The sequence below is a fragment of the Triticum aestivum genome, chromosome 1B, assembly GCF_018294505.1.
Source record: "Triticum aestivum cultivar Chinese Spring chromosome 1B, IWGSC CS RefSeq v2.1, whole genome shotgun sequence".
Taxonomy (NCBI): domain Eukaryota; kingdom Viridiplantae; phylum Streptophyta; class Magnoliopsida; order Poales; family Poaceae; genus Triticum; species Triticum aestivum.
In genome coordinates this window covers 502,154,507-502,171,783 of record NC_057795.1, presented here as the reverse complement: position 1 = coordinate 502,171,783, position 17,277 = coordinate 502,154,507, and the positions used below count along the sequence as shown (strand labels likewise).

The following is a 17,277-nucleotide window of genomic DNA, read 5'->3' as shown; positions in this document are numbered from 1 at the left end:
ATGCAGCTCCAAATTACCACAGAAAAATGCACAAGTCAACTGCTTGTGTTCTCTTCATGCGTGCAAAGATTCCTTTTTCCACTGCAGCGATCGTGACATCTGTTATTATTGTGATGTGTGCGAGCAAGTACGATCAAACCTAACAGACTACTAGTACTACATGACGAGCTACTCTAGGCGTAGGTCCATCCACAAATTGACTATCCGTTGAACTTTGCTTGCTGCTAGAACGCAAAAGAGTTTTCCTGTCTTCACCGAATGAGTGGCATATGGTTTGGTGCTTGGAAATGTCATGTCAGGAGTAATCTCGATCAGCTAATGTCGGCAGAATGTAACTCTGTCATTCGAAAAAAGAAACTCACGTTTTTCTTGCAAAAAATTAAAAATAAATAAAAATACGCAGCTTGTGCGTCAGGCTGATTTCTGACACGTGCATGCATCTGTCATGCATTCATTAGGGCAATGGCCAACGGTTAGCCTCAAAGGTGCTGCCCCGTATGCCAGCTAGGTTCGGATGCCATCTTCGCAACAAACTGATAGTCTCAAGGTGACAGGTGCTGCCTGCAAAGAAGGCTGGTGCTTCGATGAAAACTGTGTAGAAAAAGTAAGGAGAGAGAAAGGAAAAGTGGAAAGAGTGAAGCGAGCTGGGAAGAACATAGCAAAGTCTGACGCATGCAGAAACCTTTGAGGCAGCATGTGGGGTTGGGTGATGATTAGTATGAGCAATAGCCCTAGCTATCCTAGCCTATGTGGATGTACGGAGGCAACACCTTGCTAATGCCTCCATTGTACATGCCCTTAATTGGCACATTGCCTTTTTTTTGAAAAAGTTTCGATCTATTCATCAACTCTCATGGGGTACAAAAAATATCAAAAGTAAAAATTACATCCGTAGACCACCTAGCAACAACTACAAGCACTGTCGTGAGCAGAAGGCGCGCCGCTGTCATCGGGCCTCCCTTGCCGAAGATGGGCAAACGTCGTTATAAGTCGTCGTACTAAGGCCCCGTAGGAACCGTTGCAGATGAAGAGAAGCATAGATCAAAAGGTTCTGATGCAGTAGTTTCATTTATGGACCCATCGTTGTGGTTGCAAGGGCAGAATGCTGGTCATCTGTGGTGGTTGATTTGGGCATTCTCACCTCGATCTGGCCGCTGGAGGAGGACTCCCGTGGCTAAGGATGACCTCTGTTGCAGATGGCGGTTGTGGTCTCGTGCACTGCCATGCAACTGTACCGACCCAACTTGGTAATGGGGTCTACGCTTGATCGGTACTCGACATTTGTGTGTTGGCTACGGCGCGTTGCATGTTCGACGCGGTTCAGTGTGTAAGTAGCTAGATGGGCGGGCATGGGCTACTTGAGCTTCAACAGTGGCTATATGTGCCACACGAGTTTTACAACTCCTTGACAGTCATGGCGATGATATGTGTGAAGACGTCCCACCCATACGCTAACGCCACTACCTCCTCTTGTCACCGCCATTGGCGGCGAGAAACTCCTCCTCGGCAGGTGGTCGACAAGGTGGCTCTGCGGGGCATGTGCTTCTCTTTGGTGCATAGTTGCAAGGAGTGTCTGGAGAGGCATGATAACTCACCCGATGGACACCACAATGGTTCTACCATGAGTATTTGGTAGTGCAACTTTCAGAAGATCCGTTTGCAGGATAGTGCTTAGAACACCACTTTATTGTCCACGATGAAAACTTTTGTTTTAGCTTTCATTGGTTAGATGCAACGTTGAACTTTGAGTGGTTACCTTGTTAAAGGTGTTGTCTCCATGTCGACATTCCAATCTTGATTAGTTGGTGTTGGCATTCAGGATGAAGATCCTTTTTTGGGCCGTCTTTAGCAGGACACGATGACAGTGGCATGAGGGTGTTGTCTCACTGCGGAAGAAAGGCGTTGCTATGGAAGAAGTCTGATTAAGAAAAAGGAAAACTTGAAAGATAAGTTGTCTCGTTGCATGAAGCTTGGCTGGGCTTGATCAGTTGGACTCTCCGCCTTTGGGCCAGAATGCAATACGCGTAAACCCGTGCTAATGTGCAGACGATGGTTGATCATCCCAAAACTAGAGGCTAATGCATGCTTTGTCGCACCATTCGTCACTCGCGGCATTAATTTTTTTCTCTGGCAGGTTATTGTGATCGGTTGTTTCATTTTGATTTTATTATGTTGGTTTTGGGTTTTAAGAATGATATGACTGTGTTTTTTTCATTCGTATATCATATGGTTCTGAGAGCAGAGTGGAGTTGTTAGGTGCGTTGTAGTTGAGGGAGTCCCAGACTAGGGGGTCCTCAGGCTGCCAGCCTATCTCTTATGGGCCGGACAAGTGAGCTGCACTACAACTGCTAGAAGGCTGAGCTATGAGGCGACTCTGTATCCAGACAAGAAACCTTTGATGCCTTGGTGTGTCCTCCAAGTCAAGATAAGAGAATCAACATGTTTATCCCTTCATCATAACCGACCATATGTAACCCTAGTCCCTCTGGTGTCTATATAAACCAGAAGGTTTTTAGGCCGTAGAGTCTAGAGGAACAACCATCATCCTACTCTCCTAGGGGTTTAATTTATCTGATCTCGTGATAGATCGACTCTGTAATCATCCTATACACTTCAATATAATCAAGCAGGACATAGGGTTTTAACTCTTCGAGAGGGCCCAAACCTGGGTATAACATCATGTCCTTCGTCCCTTGTTCCCCATTGATCCAAGATCCACAGATCGGGACCTCCTACCCGAGATCTGCCAGTTTTGACACCAACATGGGTGCTTTCATTGAGAGTTCCGATGTGAGATCGCCGGAGGATCGATGGCTCGCCTGATCATCGGAGATGGCATCAACACCGGGGACATCTTTGTTTCCAGTCAGCTTTTCACGTTCGGCAGCATCGTGCTACACGCTAACTCGGTCGGTCATCTCGACCAGGTCGACAGCTTCGCCCCTTAGCATCAGATCAGGTTTGGTAACCTAGAGTATGTCGCTGACACTCGGGGCGATCTAATCCTCACATGCATCTCAGCCTTGCTGGAGGCGCCCAAGAACCCTGAAGCTTCAACTTCGGAATCTCCTCCCGACCTAATCTTTGGGTCGGCTCTTACCTCGGATCTGGATTCAAACCTAGATGTGGCCTTTGCGTTCGAAGATCGGGAGTCAACCCCGGCCGGACTCGCCTCTCCTATCTCAGATCTGGCTTCAAACCTAGATGCGTCCTCTGTGTCCTAAAATCGGGAGTCAACCCCGGCCGGACTCACCTCTCTTGCCTCGGATCCATCTTGAAGCCTGGATGCGACTTCGGAGTCCGAACACCAGGAATCAACCTTGGTCGGACTCGCCCCTCGCACCATCGTACCGGAGGTCGACTCCGAAGAAACCCCATATACCAATCCGGCTAGTCTCGCCCTGTTAAACGACATGCTAGATCAGATCCAGATGATGATCATCATGGATGGCCCATCCTCGTCCTACGCTCGGCTTGGTCTGGAGGCGGGCCACGGGGAATTTCACGCCCCACCCACCACCCACTTAATAGCCACTATCGAAGATTTAACCAACATGCTGGGCTACGCTTCTGAGGAGGCCGACGACATGGACGAAGACGTCGAAGCCATGGCCCACACTACTACCCCATCACTGGACGGTGGACGGCCACCTCCACCTATGATGTCTTTATTGTGGACACCCCCAAGGATAAGGGCAATGGAACCAATGGGAAGAACGACGACGACACCCCCGGACAAGATGGCAATAAGCCCGGCGAGGAGCCGCCCAAACGCCGACGATCCAAGGGGCGTAGGGGCACGGAAAGCAACATGGGCACAGGGGAAAATGGTACCCCGAAAAATATGGAAGACCCCGACGACCTTGTCGCCCCTGAGTAATAGCTTGATGGCAAGGAGGGGCACGAGGGCCAATATAACTCCGAGGACCTCAATGACTCCGAGGACAGCAACTACCTCCCTCTCTCTGAAGAGGAGGTCAGTGATACGTCTCCAACGCATCTATAATTTTTGCTTGTTCCATGCTGCTATATTATCATTCTTGGATGTTTTAGAATCATTTTATAGTAACTTCATATCATTTTTTGGGACTAACCAATTGATATAGAGCCCAATGCCAGTTGTTGTTTTTTGCTTGTTTTGTACATCGCAAAAAATCAATACCAAATGGGGTCCAAACGCAGCGAAACTTTCTGGAGATTTTTTCTGGACCGGAAGACACCCGGTGGACCAAATAAGTAGCAGAGGGGAGCTCTGAGGGGAGCACAACCCACCAGGGCACGCCCGGGGGGCCAGGCGTGCCCAGGTGGGTTGTGCCCACCTCGGTGGCCTCCCACACCGCCTCTTCTCCCTATAAATTGCCAAATATTCCAACCCCCCCCCCCCGAAGATAACGCTAGATCAGAAGTTCCACCTCCACAAGCCTCTGTAGCCACCAAAAACCAAACTAGACCCCGTTCCTGCACTCCGCTGGAGGGGGAAATCATCACCGGTGGCCATCTTCATCCTCCCGGCAACCACCATGATGAGGAGGGAGTAGTCTACCCTAGGGGCTGAGGGTTTATACCATTAGCTTTGTTAATATAGTTGGATGATATGGTGTTTCTCCCTCTCTATCTTGTTGTGATGAATTGAGTTTTCCTTTTGAGATTTCGTTCTTATCGGATTGAATACTTTTATGGATTTGAGAGCACTTGATATATGTCTTACATATGAATACCCGTGGTGACAATGGGGTATTATATTGATTCACTTGAGATATGTTTTGGCACTCAACTCGCGGATTCCCAAGGTGACATTGGGGTAATCTATGCATAGGGGTTGATGCACGTTCCCGTCTTCTATTTCTCTGGTAGAAATCTTGGGGCACTCTTTGAGGTTCTTTGTGTTGGATGTGTATTATGAATCTGAATTTGTCTTGGTGTTATTTTAGTACGAACTCTTGATAGATCGATCGGAAAGAACAACTTAGTGTTATTTTATTACGAACTCTTGATAGATCGATCGAAAAGAATAACTTGGTGTTATTTTAGTAAGAAATCTTGGATAGATCGATCGGAAAGAATAGCTACAAACAATTTGTTCTTATGTTCTCTGCTAGATAAGAACTTTGGAGTGATTCTTCATCGCACGTTGAGGGTTGGTTATATGATCCAATTAGATTAGCATTGTTGAGAGATTGCACTAGCGAAAGTACGGACCCTAGGCCTCATTTTGAAGCATTGCAATACCTTTTGTGCTCCGTTTTATCAATTGCTACCTTGCTGTTTTTTATTGTTCCTATTACAAAAATCAATATCTACTATCATTACTACACTTGTATCATTATCTCTTCGCCGAACTAGTGCACCTATACAATTTACCATTGTATTTGGTGTGTTGGGGACACAAGAGACTTTTTATTATTTGGTTGCAGGATTGTTTGAGAGAGACCATCTTCATCCTATGCCTCCCACGGATTGATAAACCTTAGATCATCCACTTGAGGGAAATTTGCTACTGTCCTAGAAAACTCTGTGCTAGGAGGCCGAACACAAGTCTAGAAGAACAAGTTGTGTAGTAGACATCAGTTATCCCTGGAGCCGATGATTTCATCGTCCCTGAGGACCCACTGGACCAAGAGAAGTTCAAGCGGCAACTTATAGCCACTGCACGAAGCCTGAAGAAGAAGAAACAATAGATAAAAGCTGAAGAAACAGCCTCAGCGACAGATGGACAAAAGTTCTGGCAGCTAAAGAAGGGTATGTGTTGGGGGTATAACTATTAGTATAACCCGCCCAGGAGGGGCCAAGTTATACCTATGGTGATTCATCATATGAAGCCCACGAGGATGTTAAAGATAGCCGTTTAGTTAAGGGCCCAAGGCCCAAAGGCAACTTAAGGCCCGTAAGGGTAAACTGCCATATATGTAAAGACTTGTACTATAAGGCATGTAAAGATAGTCACTGAGCCGGACACGTTCTATGAGCCGGCCGGGACTCCATGATCCACTGAGCGTCGACCTGTATATATAAAGGGACGACCCAACGACAGTTCAGGACAAGAAACAACAGATCGAAAGCTAGGTCAAGAGGATTCGCTCCCTGGTAATCGAGACATAAGCAATACCACCTCAAACTGGATTAGGCCTTTACCTTCACCGCAAGGGGCCGAACCAGTATAAACTCTCATGTCCTTTGTCCCGTTTTAACCCCTTTAACCTTCCTAGTAGCGATGGCTCCATGACTAAGTCCTTTTGTTAGGACATCTGCCGTGACCTTTCCACGACAGTTGGCGCCCACCATGGGGACAGCACACGGTGGATTTGAGTTCTTAAAGAGAAACTTCGAAGGGCTCAAGGGATACGTTTGTGGGCCGGATGACCAAAAGTCATCGCGGCAAACTCTACATCGACGATGCAGGCTGGGGCCCCGACGCCGGCTCAATTTTAGTACGAGTACCGGGTCCCCTTCGGCGTAATCCACGTTTTCATCGGCAAGATCGGTGAGCTAGGCCCTGAGCTGGACATCTGCACTGACATCATCGAGCTATCTCAGCGTGCGAGACCCGCTCGAGTTCAGCCTGCCGTGAATCGTGCCTTCGTGGGATGCATCCATGGAGCGGAATTTTCTGAAGGATCTATGTCTGGCGGTAAGACGGCCATCTACACTGATGGTGAGTCGTCCACGGGCGAGACTACTTCATTGTATAAGCTCCAAGATGGTGGACTTGGGAGCTATTCCGATGGCGACAGTATTCCGGACCCCTATGAGCCACCGAACAGAGTCGGGATCTTCATGGCTGGAACCCAGCCTGGAAAAATTCTTCAACCGCGGCGGCAATGACTTCCGGGTTAGCAATGGTGGCGGCAGCCGGGACAGGAGGCCCTGTGCGCCCGCCGGCTCAGGTTCTGATGGCTTTAATGGATATATTGACGGCTCTGCTAACAGCCATGGTCAACCTGGCGAATCAAGCTCAGCATGATGCGGAGGTGGCACAGTTACATGATGAGGTAGCACTAGCCAAGGAAGGCCTGGCGGCAGAGGACGTCATGATGGCCATGGAACGTGCTGCTTTGGATGCTCAGGCCCAACGGATTCAATCGGAGGCTTTCCAGCTTACGATGGATCAAAACGCTTCAAACAAGATCATGAGGAGGAGCCACCAGTCCCGTCTACCTCCGGTTTACGAGGCTAGAAACCTTTTCCACATGCCTGGTGCAGGGTCCAGTAACCTGCCAAAGGCAAACCGGGCTGCGGCACCCGGGGTTGGAACGCCGGTTCAACCACGCATGACAGAACCCCCTCGTCTGAATACCGCTCTGCCTCAGCATGTACCGACGCCACCAGGTCATTATTCTAATCCATTGGAGAACATGATTGCTGCGGTGGCATGATTGGCGGCTCTCCCGGTGGATGGAGACTCTCCAATGGCAGTTGAAACACGAAGGGCCAGAGAACTTCTTCAGACGGCATTGGCGCAACAGGAGGCATATTCTTACAGTCGATATAGGATTCACTCGACCCCTCGCCCAAGCCGAAGCCGGAGTTATAGCAGGCACATGGACTCACCCGTCGTTTCAAGCAACGCCCAACACCGTGACCAGCCGTGCGGGCATGACCCGGCGCGTGATGGAGCTCTTAACTTGGTTGATCAGGACAGAGTGCGTCAAGAAGCCGAGCGGGCGGCTGATGACCCACAAGTGTAGGGGATCTATCATAGTCCTTTTGATAAGTAAGAGTGTCGAACCCAACAAGGAGCAGAAGGAAATGACAAGCGATTTTCAGTAAGGTATTCTCTGCAAGCACTGAAATTGTAGGTAACAGATAGTTTTGTGATAAGATAATTTGTAATGGGTAACAAGCAATGACAGTAAAGAAGGTGCAGCAAGGTGGCCCAATCCTTTTTGTAGCAAAGGACAAGCCTGGACAAGTTGTTATAATGAGAAAAGCTCTCCCGAGGACAAATGGGAATTATCGTCAAGCTAGTTTTCATCACGCTCATATGATTTACGTTCGTTACTTTGATAATTTGATATGTGGGTGGACCGGTGCTTTTGGGTACTGCCCTTTCTTGGACAAGCATCCCACTTATGATTAACCCCTATTGCAAGCATCCGAAACTACAAAAGAAGTATTAAGGTAAACCTAACCATAGCATGAAATATATGGATCCAAATCAACCCCTTACGAAGCAACTCATAAACTAGGGTTTAAGCTTCTATCACTCTAGCAACCCATCATCTACTTATTACTTTCCAATGCCTTCCTCTAGGACCAAACAATGGTGAAGTGTCATGTAGTTGACGTTCACATAACACCACTAAAGGAGAGACAACATACATCTCATCAAAATATCGAACGAATACCAATTCACATGACTACTTATAGCAAGACTTCACCCATGTCCTCAGGAAAAAACGTAACTACTCACAAATCATATTCATGTTCATAATCAGAGGATTATAAATATGCATTAAGGATCTGAACATATGATTTTCCACCAAATAAACCAACTAGCATCAACTACAAGGACTAATCAACACTACTAGCAACCCACATGTACCAATCTGAAGTTTTGGTACAAAGATTGGATACAAGAGATGAACTAGGATTTGAGAGGAGATGGTGCTGGTTAAGATGTTGATGGAGATTGACCCCCTCCCGATGAGAGGATCGTTAGTGATGACGATGGTGATGATTTCCCCCTCCCAGAGGGAAGTTTCCCCGGCAGAACAGCTCCGCTGGAGCCCTAGATTGGTTCCGTCAGAGTTTCGTCCCGTGAGCTTGCTTATGATTTTTTTCTAGGGTAAGAGACTTCATATAGCAGAAGGTGGGCACTGAAGGGCTGCCAGGTGGCCCACGATGCAGGGGGGCGCGCCCAGGGGGGTAGGGCGCGCCCCCCACCCTCGTGGGTGGTGGGTGGCCCCCCTCAGGTAATACTTCCGCTGAATATTTTTTATTAATTCCCAAAATGACTTTCGTGGAGTTTCATGACTTTTGGAGCTGTGCAGAATATGTCTCCAATATTTGCTCCTTTTCCAGCCCAGAATCTCAGCTGCCGACATTCTCCCTCTTCATGTAAACCTTGTAAAATAAGAGAGAATAGCCATAAGTATTGTGACATAACGTGTAATAACAAACCATAATGCAATAAATATCGATATAAAATCATGATGCAAAATGGATGTATCAACTCCCCCAAGCTTAGACCTCGCTTGTCCTCAAGCGGAAGCCGATATCGAAAAATATGTCCACATGTTTAGAGATAAAGGTGTCGATAAAAATAAAATACAGACATGAGGGCACCATGATCATTCTTATAACAACAACACATATATATTTTGTCATATGATTTCTTATGCTCAAGTAACAATCTATTCACAATGTCAAGTATGATACAGAAACTTCATTGAGAACTAACAAACTATAATCTCAGTCATTGAAGCAATTGCAATTTATCATAACATCAGAAAGACTCAATAATAGAGCTTTTCAGCAAGTCTACATACTCAACTATCATTTAGTCTTTCACAATTGCTAACACTCACGCAATACTTATGGTTATGGAGTTTTAATCGGACACAGAGAAAGATAGGAGCTTGTAGTGTTGCCTCCCAACCTTTTACCTCATGGGTAATGTCAACAATAATAGTTCATGCCAACTGACATCCAATTGGATATATATATCAGGATCTTTCCAACACGAGGTGCTTGCCAAAGGATAAAATTTAAAAAGGAAAGGTGAAGATCACCTTGACTCTTGCATAATGTAAAAGATAGGCCCTTCACAGAGGGAAGCAGAGGTTGTCATGTGCTTTTAGGGTTGGATGCATGAAATCTTAATGCAAAAGAACGTCACTTTATATTGCCACTTGTGATATGAACCTTTAGTATGCAGTCTGTCGCTTTTATTACTTCCATATCACAAGATCGTATAAAGCTTATTTTCTCCACACTAATAAGTCATACATATTTAGAGAGCAATTTTTATTGCATGCAACATGACAACTTACTTGAAGGATCTTACTCAATCAATAGGTAGGTATGGTGGACTCTCATGGCAAAACTGGGTTTAAGGATATTTGGAAGCACAAGTAGTATCCCTACTTGGTGCAAGGAATTTGGCTAGCATGAGGGGAAAAGGCAAGCTCAACATGTTTGGATGATCCATGACAATATACTTTAACTGAGATGTGAGAAAACATAACCCATTACGTTGTCTTCCTTGTCCAACATCAACTCTTTAGCATGTCATACTTTAATGAGTGCTCACAATCATAAAAGATGTCCAAGATAGTGTATTTATATGTGAGAACCTCTCCTTCTTTATTACTTCCTATTAATTGCAACGATGACCAAAAACTACGTTTGCCAACTCTCAACAACTTTTAATCATCATACTCTCTATATGTGAAGTCATTACTATCCATAAGATCAATATGGTCTTTTTTATTTATTTTATTCTTTTATTCCCTGAAGATCATAGCAAGAAAGAAAAGACCTTGACTCAACACTAATCTTTATTATATATAGCTCACAGACTCGATTACATAGAGGGATCACAAAGCAAAACTCAAAACTAATTCATACCAAAACTTTATTCTACTAGATCAAGATATTACCAAAAGGATTGAACTAAGTAAAACGGTAAAGATAGGAGTGTGATGGTGATACATACCGGGGCAACTCCCCCAAGCTTGGCAATTGCCAAGGGGAGTGCCCATACCCATGTGATTATGTCTCCTTCTTCCGAATTGGTGGTGTGATCTTCTTGGCGACGATTCCCCTCGGGATACGATTCTCCTCCTCGAGCTTATTGACTTGTTGCTTGAGGTCCATATTTTCCTTGCGGAGCTTGCCCGTGACGGCTAAAGCTCCTTTCACCCAAGGATGTTGCATAGCTGCTGGAGAACAAGTGACACTCTTTTTCATTTTTTCATAAGAAAGAAATTTAACATTGGAAGGGATCACCGAGTTTGGAATGGCAGAGCTCTGTAGTTCCCCCATCGTGAATCTGGCTTGGAAACGAGAGGTAACTTCTTGATCCTCCTCCATAGCATCTATACTTTTCAAGTCGGCTTCCATCTCATCCTCCATTGATGGCCCAAAGTGATAAGCATCGCTGTTTGCTCTTGGACCTGGCGTCGGGTGAGACATCCGACTCTCCCCGACTGACTCTTGAGATGACATCTTGCTCTAAATATGCGACAGAAACAGCTCGAAACAAAAACAGAGGATTTTTTTTTGCGTGATACGGTGGTCAAAACCTTCAGGAGATTATATAATGAATTTTTACCGACCAAAAAAAGTATCGTGCAAGAAAACAGAGTCCGGAGAGCACACGAGGTGCCCACAAGCCAAGGGGCGCGCCCAGGGGCGTAGGGCGCGCCCTCCACCCTCGTGGATGCCTCGTGTCCTTCCCGGACTACTTCTTATTTTCCTATTTTCTTAGATATTCCAAAATGGAGAAAAATTGCTATTAGAACTGTTTTGTAGTCGGTTTACTTACCGTACCACATACCTATTCCTTTTCGGAGTCTGAAACGTTCTGGAAAGTGTCCCTTATTTATTCCTCCAGGGTTACGGTTTCAATAACACTAGATAATACCCCGCGCGTTGCTGCGGGATTTATTGTAATACGTTGTCGTGAATAAATTAGAACATATGAAAGTTCCCTGTGTCATATTGTTGCGGGATTTATAGTAATACAATGTCGAGAATAAATTTGAACATACGAAAAGTTCTCTGCGTCATATTTTACGGGTGTCATACTTTGCACATTTGCATAATAGAAATTCACTTTGCACTCTAAAAAAAGTTGCTTCCCAAAAAAATGCCAGTTATAGAAATAATGATGGCAAAGTCTTGTGGCTCTTTTTTTTCATGACTACCTTCATGAAGCAGACACATTGGTATAATTCATAGCTTTAGTTAGCTACATTGCTAAAAACTCGCTTACAATTCTCTAGAAATATAAAGAAAGGAAACCATTCACATCGGAAGATCTCTTATGCTTGATCTCAAAAGGGTAAAGATTATTATTGTCGATACCAATTAGAGGTTTTGCCAATGCCTTCTATGTAGCCTACATTGCAAGTTGAAGAAGCAATAAAACATGGGACATGAATATTTGATTGTCCCGGAGAAGATGGATGGACAAATATATGATTAATATCTTACCTAGTCAAAAACTTCATGTAGACATAAATAAGGAATGATAGCGGTCCTGAAAAGTGAAAAGAAAAACTGTCACATTTCTTTTGGCAATCTATGAAATGTGATGAAACAGATGTACTAACGAAATACATCTGAAGTCGATGTGAGTACCAGGAAACTGTTAATGTATAGAAAGAAACTTTAACCACCAGAGCACAAATGAAACTGAAAATAATAATAATAATAATAATAATAATAATAATAATAATAATAATAATAATAATAATAAAATGGTTTGCATTGCTTCACTATCATGCTGTCAGAGACATCTGAAATGTAAATCATGTGTCTAGTAAACAAATTTCATCAGGGGTATCCTGAGAAAGGCATGATTCATAAACTATTTCCATCCATAATTTAATCAGCCGGCTTCATAGTGCTTACCAAGGCCACAACTTGTGGAGATGAGATGCACGTGTACCATTTCAAACAACAAAAGGCTTGATTAACAAAGACATGGGAGAAGGGACTACAGATGTAGCATAACCAAGCAGGGCCGACCGTAACTGAAGTTGATCTAGACTAATGCAGATTTCGATGAAATACACGCTGCTGTCTTAAGAGTAAAATAGAGATAACCGCCTGAAGGTAGTTTATTCTATTACGGGGAGTACAATGAATCAGATTAACCGCAAAGAAAATTCCCTCGCACTCCATCACTCGGCAAAACAAACCTATACCTCATGCCACGATTTTGGATAAAAGGTGCAAACACCAACGGCCAACCTGATGTTGGAGACGATTAGAGCGATGCTGCTCCACAATTTAAAGAGGCACTTTATCTGGAGCAGGGGAAGTCATCCGAGAGCCGGCAGCGTCGTCACTTATGGGTAACCGGGCGGTTGTGGGTGACGCTCTTGAGGAGGCCGTTGAGGTTGCCGAGGTTGGACGTGTTTGTACTGCAGGGTAGCGGCGCGGCCCTGTGTGTTGCAGCTCCTGGTGTTGGATCTGACAGGCGCACCTGGATCCGTGGAGGTCTACGTGTTGCGTGCCACCGCGCTGGATGGCAACCAACGACAAAGAATCTCAATTCTTATGGGTCAGAGGCGGCGGCAGCCCTGCACCGGATCTGGTTGCGGCGATAGAGGTGGGTTGCATGAGGGAGTGGTTTCCTAGGTGAGCACCGGAGGGCAGGCTTGTAGGGCACCGTCTGGTGGTGCGTTGAAGCATGGGTCGAGGTTGAAAGCGTCGCCTGGTCATACTTTGCACATTTGCGTAATAGAAATTCACTTTGCACTCTAAAAAAGTTGCTTCCCAAAAAAATGCCAGTTATAGAAATAATGATGGCAAAGTCTTGTGGCTCTTTTTTTTTCAGGACTACCTTCATGAAGTAGACACATTGGTATAATTCATAGCTTTAGTTAGCTACATTGCTAAAAATGGGCTTACAATTCTCTAGAAATATAAAGAAAGGAAACCATTCACATCGGAAGATCTCTTATGCTTGATCTCAAAAGGGTAAAGATTATTATTGTCGATAACCAATTAATGGTTTTGCCAATGCCTTCTATGTAGCCTGCATTGCAAGTCGAAGAAGCAATAAAACATGGGACATGAATATTTGATTGTCCCGGAGAAGATGGATGGACAAATATATGATTAATATCTTACCTAGTCAAAAAGAATAAGATCAAGCATATGTTTCAAATGCATTCATATGAAATGATACATAATAGTATTAGAGAAAAAGAAAACATGTTGATATCTTAACCGACTAATTCAACTCCATTTATAGATGTGAACAATCAAATAAGTGCATGCACAGTTTTGTTGCAAGTAGTTGTTTAACTTACATGTAGCCTCATAAAAGTACGCATCCCATCTTGAAGGTATCCATTGTGGCAAACACTTCATGTAGACATAAATAAGGAATGGTAGTGGTCCTGAAAAGTGAAAAGACAAACTGTCACATTTCTTTTAGCAATCTATGAAATGTGATGAAACAGATGTACTAACGAAATACATCTGAAGTCGATGTGAGTACCAGGAAACTGTTAATGTATAGAAAGAAACTTTAACCACCAGAGCGCGGATGAAATTGAAAATAATAATAATAATAATAATAATAATGATAATAATAATAATAAAATGGCTTGCATTGCTTCACTATCATGCTGTCAGAGACATCTGAAATGTAAATCATGTGTCTAGTAAACAAATTTCATCAGGGGTATCCTGAGAAAGGCATGATTCATAAACTATTTCCATCCATAATTTAATCAGCCGGCTTCATAGTGCTTACCAAGGCCACAACTTGTGGAGATGAGATGCACGTGTACCAGTGCAAACAACAAAAGCCTTGATTAACAAAGACATGGGAGAGGGGACTACAGATGTAGGATAACCAAGCAGGGCCGGCCGTAACTGAAGTCGATCTAGACTAATGCAGATTTCGATGAAATACACGCTGCTGTCTTAAGAGTAAAATAGAGACAACCGCCTCAAGGTAGTTTATTCTATTACGGGGAGTACAATGAATCAGATTAACCGCGAAGAAAATTCCCTCGTACTCCATCACTCGACAAAACAAACCTGTACCTCATGCCATGGTTTTGGATAAAAGGTGCAGACATCAACGGCCAACCTGATGTTGGAGACGATTAGAGCGATGCCGCTCCACAATTTAAAGAGGCACTTTATCTGGAGCAGGGGAAGTCATCCGAGAGCCGGCGGCGTCGTCGCTTATGGGTAATCGGGTGGTTGTGGGTGACGCTCTTGAGGAGGCCGTTGAGGTGGCCGAGGTTGGATGTGTCGGTACCGCAGGGTAGGGGCGTGGCCCTATGTGCTGTAGCTCCTAGTGTTGGATCTGACAGGCGCACTTGGATCCGTGGAGGTCGACGTGTTGCATGCCGCCGCGCCGGACGGCAACCAGCGACAGAGAATCTCAATTCTTATGGGTCAGAGGCGGCGGCGGCCCTGCATCGGATCTGGTTGCGGCGACAGGGGTGGGTTGCATGAGGGAGTGGTTTCCTAGGTGAGCGCCGGAGGGAAGGCTTGTAGGGCACCGTCTGGTGGTGCGTTGCAGCGTGGGTGGGGGTTGAAAGCGTCGCCTGGTCTGCCAGAATATGGAGAGATGACTGATGGGCTTCTCTTTACTAGGTTTTACACTGATGGGCTTCGGTGGAAGACAGAGGAGGCCTTGTTTGATTAATTACCAAAGTTAAATATCTCAGAGAAAAAAATTACCAGAGTTAAATCACACCATTGGTTGAAAAATGCTGAGGTGGATAGGCTGCATGCCAAGAGAAATAGGATAGTGGGGATGAACTATTTAGGTATTATAGATTAGTTTCAACATTTGTAGGATTACCTGAGATATAATGTTTGATTCTTTGACCGTTCACCACCTTCGGATTTGTGCCTTCGTAGTTGTTGATTTTTATGGCACCAGAACGATAGACCTCCTCGATAACATAAGGTCCTTCCCATTTAGAGAAAAGTTTTCCTGCAAAAAATCTTAAACGAAAGTTGAATAGCAACACATAATCACCTACGTTAAACTCACGCTTTTGTATCCTTTTGTCATGCCATCTTTTAACTTTTTCTTTAAGTAGTTTGGCATTCTCGTAGGCCTGGGTTCTCCATTCAACAAGTGAGCTAATGTCAAATAACCTCTTCTCACCAGGAAGTTTGAAATCATAATTGAGCTCTTTAATAGCCCAATATGCCTTATGTTCAAGTTCGAGAGGTAAGTGACATGCTTTTTCCATAAACCATTTTATATGGAGACATACCCATCGGATTTTTGTATGCAGTTCTATAAGCCCATAATGCATCATCAAGTTTCTTGGACCAATTCTTTGTAGATCTATTAACAGTCTTCTGCAAAATTAATTTGAGTACTCTATTACTCAATTCTACTTGACCACTAGACTGTGGGTGATATGGAGATGCAATTCTATGATTAACATCATACTTAGCAAGCATTTTACGAAAAGCACCATGAATAAATGTGAACCACCATCAGTCATTAAGTATCTAGGGACTTCAAACCTTGGAAAAATAACTTCTTTAAGCATCTTAATAGAGGTGTTATGATCATCACTACTAGTTGGAATAGCTTCTACCCACTTAGTAACGTAATCAACAGCAACTAAAATATGTGTATACCCATTAGAGGCAGGAAACGGTCCCATATAATCAAAGCCCTAAACATCAAATGGTTCAATAACAAGAAAATAATTCATAGGCATTTCTTGACGTCTACTAATATTACCAATTCTTTGACATTCATCACAAGACAAGACAAACTTACGGGCATCTTTGAAGAGAGTAGGCCAATAAAAACCAGATTGCAATACCTTATGTGCAGTTCTATCTCCAGCGTGGTGTCCTCCATATGCCTCGGAGTAACACTTGTGTAGGATCTGTTCCTGTTCATGCTCAGGTACACAACGTCTAATAACACCATCTACTCCTTTATAAAGGTGTGGGTCATCCCAGAAGTAATGTCTTAAATCATAGAAAACCTTTTTCTTTTGCTTCTATGTGAAACTAGGTGGTATGAATTTAGCAACAATGTAATTAGCATAATCAGCATACCATGAAACAGTACGAGAAGCATTTATGACAGCTAATTGTTCATCAGGAAAGCTATCATTAATAGGTAGTGGGTCATCAAGAACATTCTCTAACCTAGACAAGTTGTCTGCAACGGGGTTCTCAGCTCCCTTTCTATCAATAATATGCAAATCAAATTCTTCTAGTAGGAGAACCCATCTAATAAGTCTAGGTTTAGCATCTTTCTTTTTCATAAGATATTTAATAGTAGCATGATCAATGTGAACAGTTACTTTAGAATCAACAATATAAGGTCTGAACTTATCACAAGCAAATACAACTGCTAAGAATTCTTTTTTAGTAGTACCATAATTTCTCTGGGCAGTGTCTAGAGTTTTACTAGTATATTGAATAACATTTAGTTTCTTATCAACTCTTTATCCTAGAACAACACCTATAGCATAGTCACTAGCATCACACATAATTTCAAAGGGTAAATTCCAATCAGGTGGCTGAACAATAGGTGCAGAAATAAAAGCTTTCTTAAGTATTTCAAATGCTTCTTCACAATCATGATCAAAG

The 17,277-nt window shown here is 44.0% G+C and overlaps 1 long non-coding RNA gene across 1 annotated transcript; it reads right to left on the bottom strand.

The window, feature by feature from the left end:
- Positions 1-11,628: 11,628 nt before the first annotated feature.
- Positions 11,629-15,249, bottom strand: LOC123093337 (uncharacterized). The gene is made up of 4 exons (XR_006445276.1): positions 14,780-15,249; positions 13,989-14,078; positions 12,160-12,205; positions 11,629-12,064 (listed from the first exon to the last, which is right to left on the bottom strand). It is a non-coding gene; the product is annotated as an uncharacterized lncRNA (long non-coding RNA).
- Between the last annotated feature and the right edge of the window lie 2,028 nt (positions 15,250-17,277).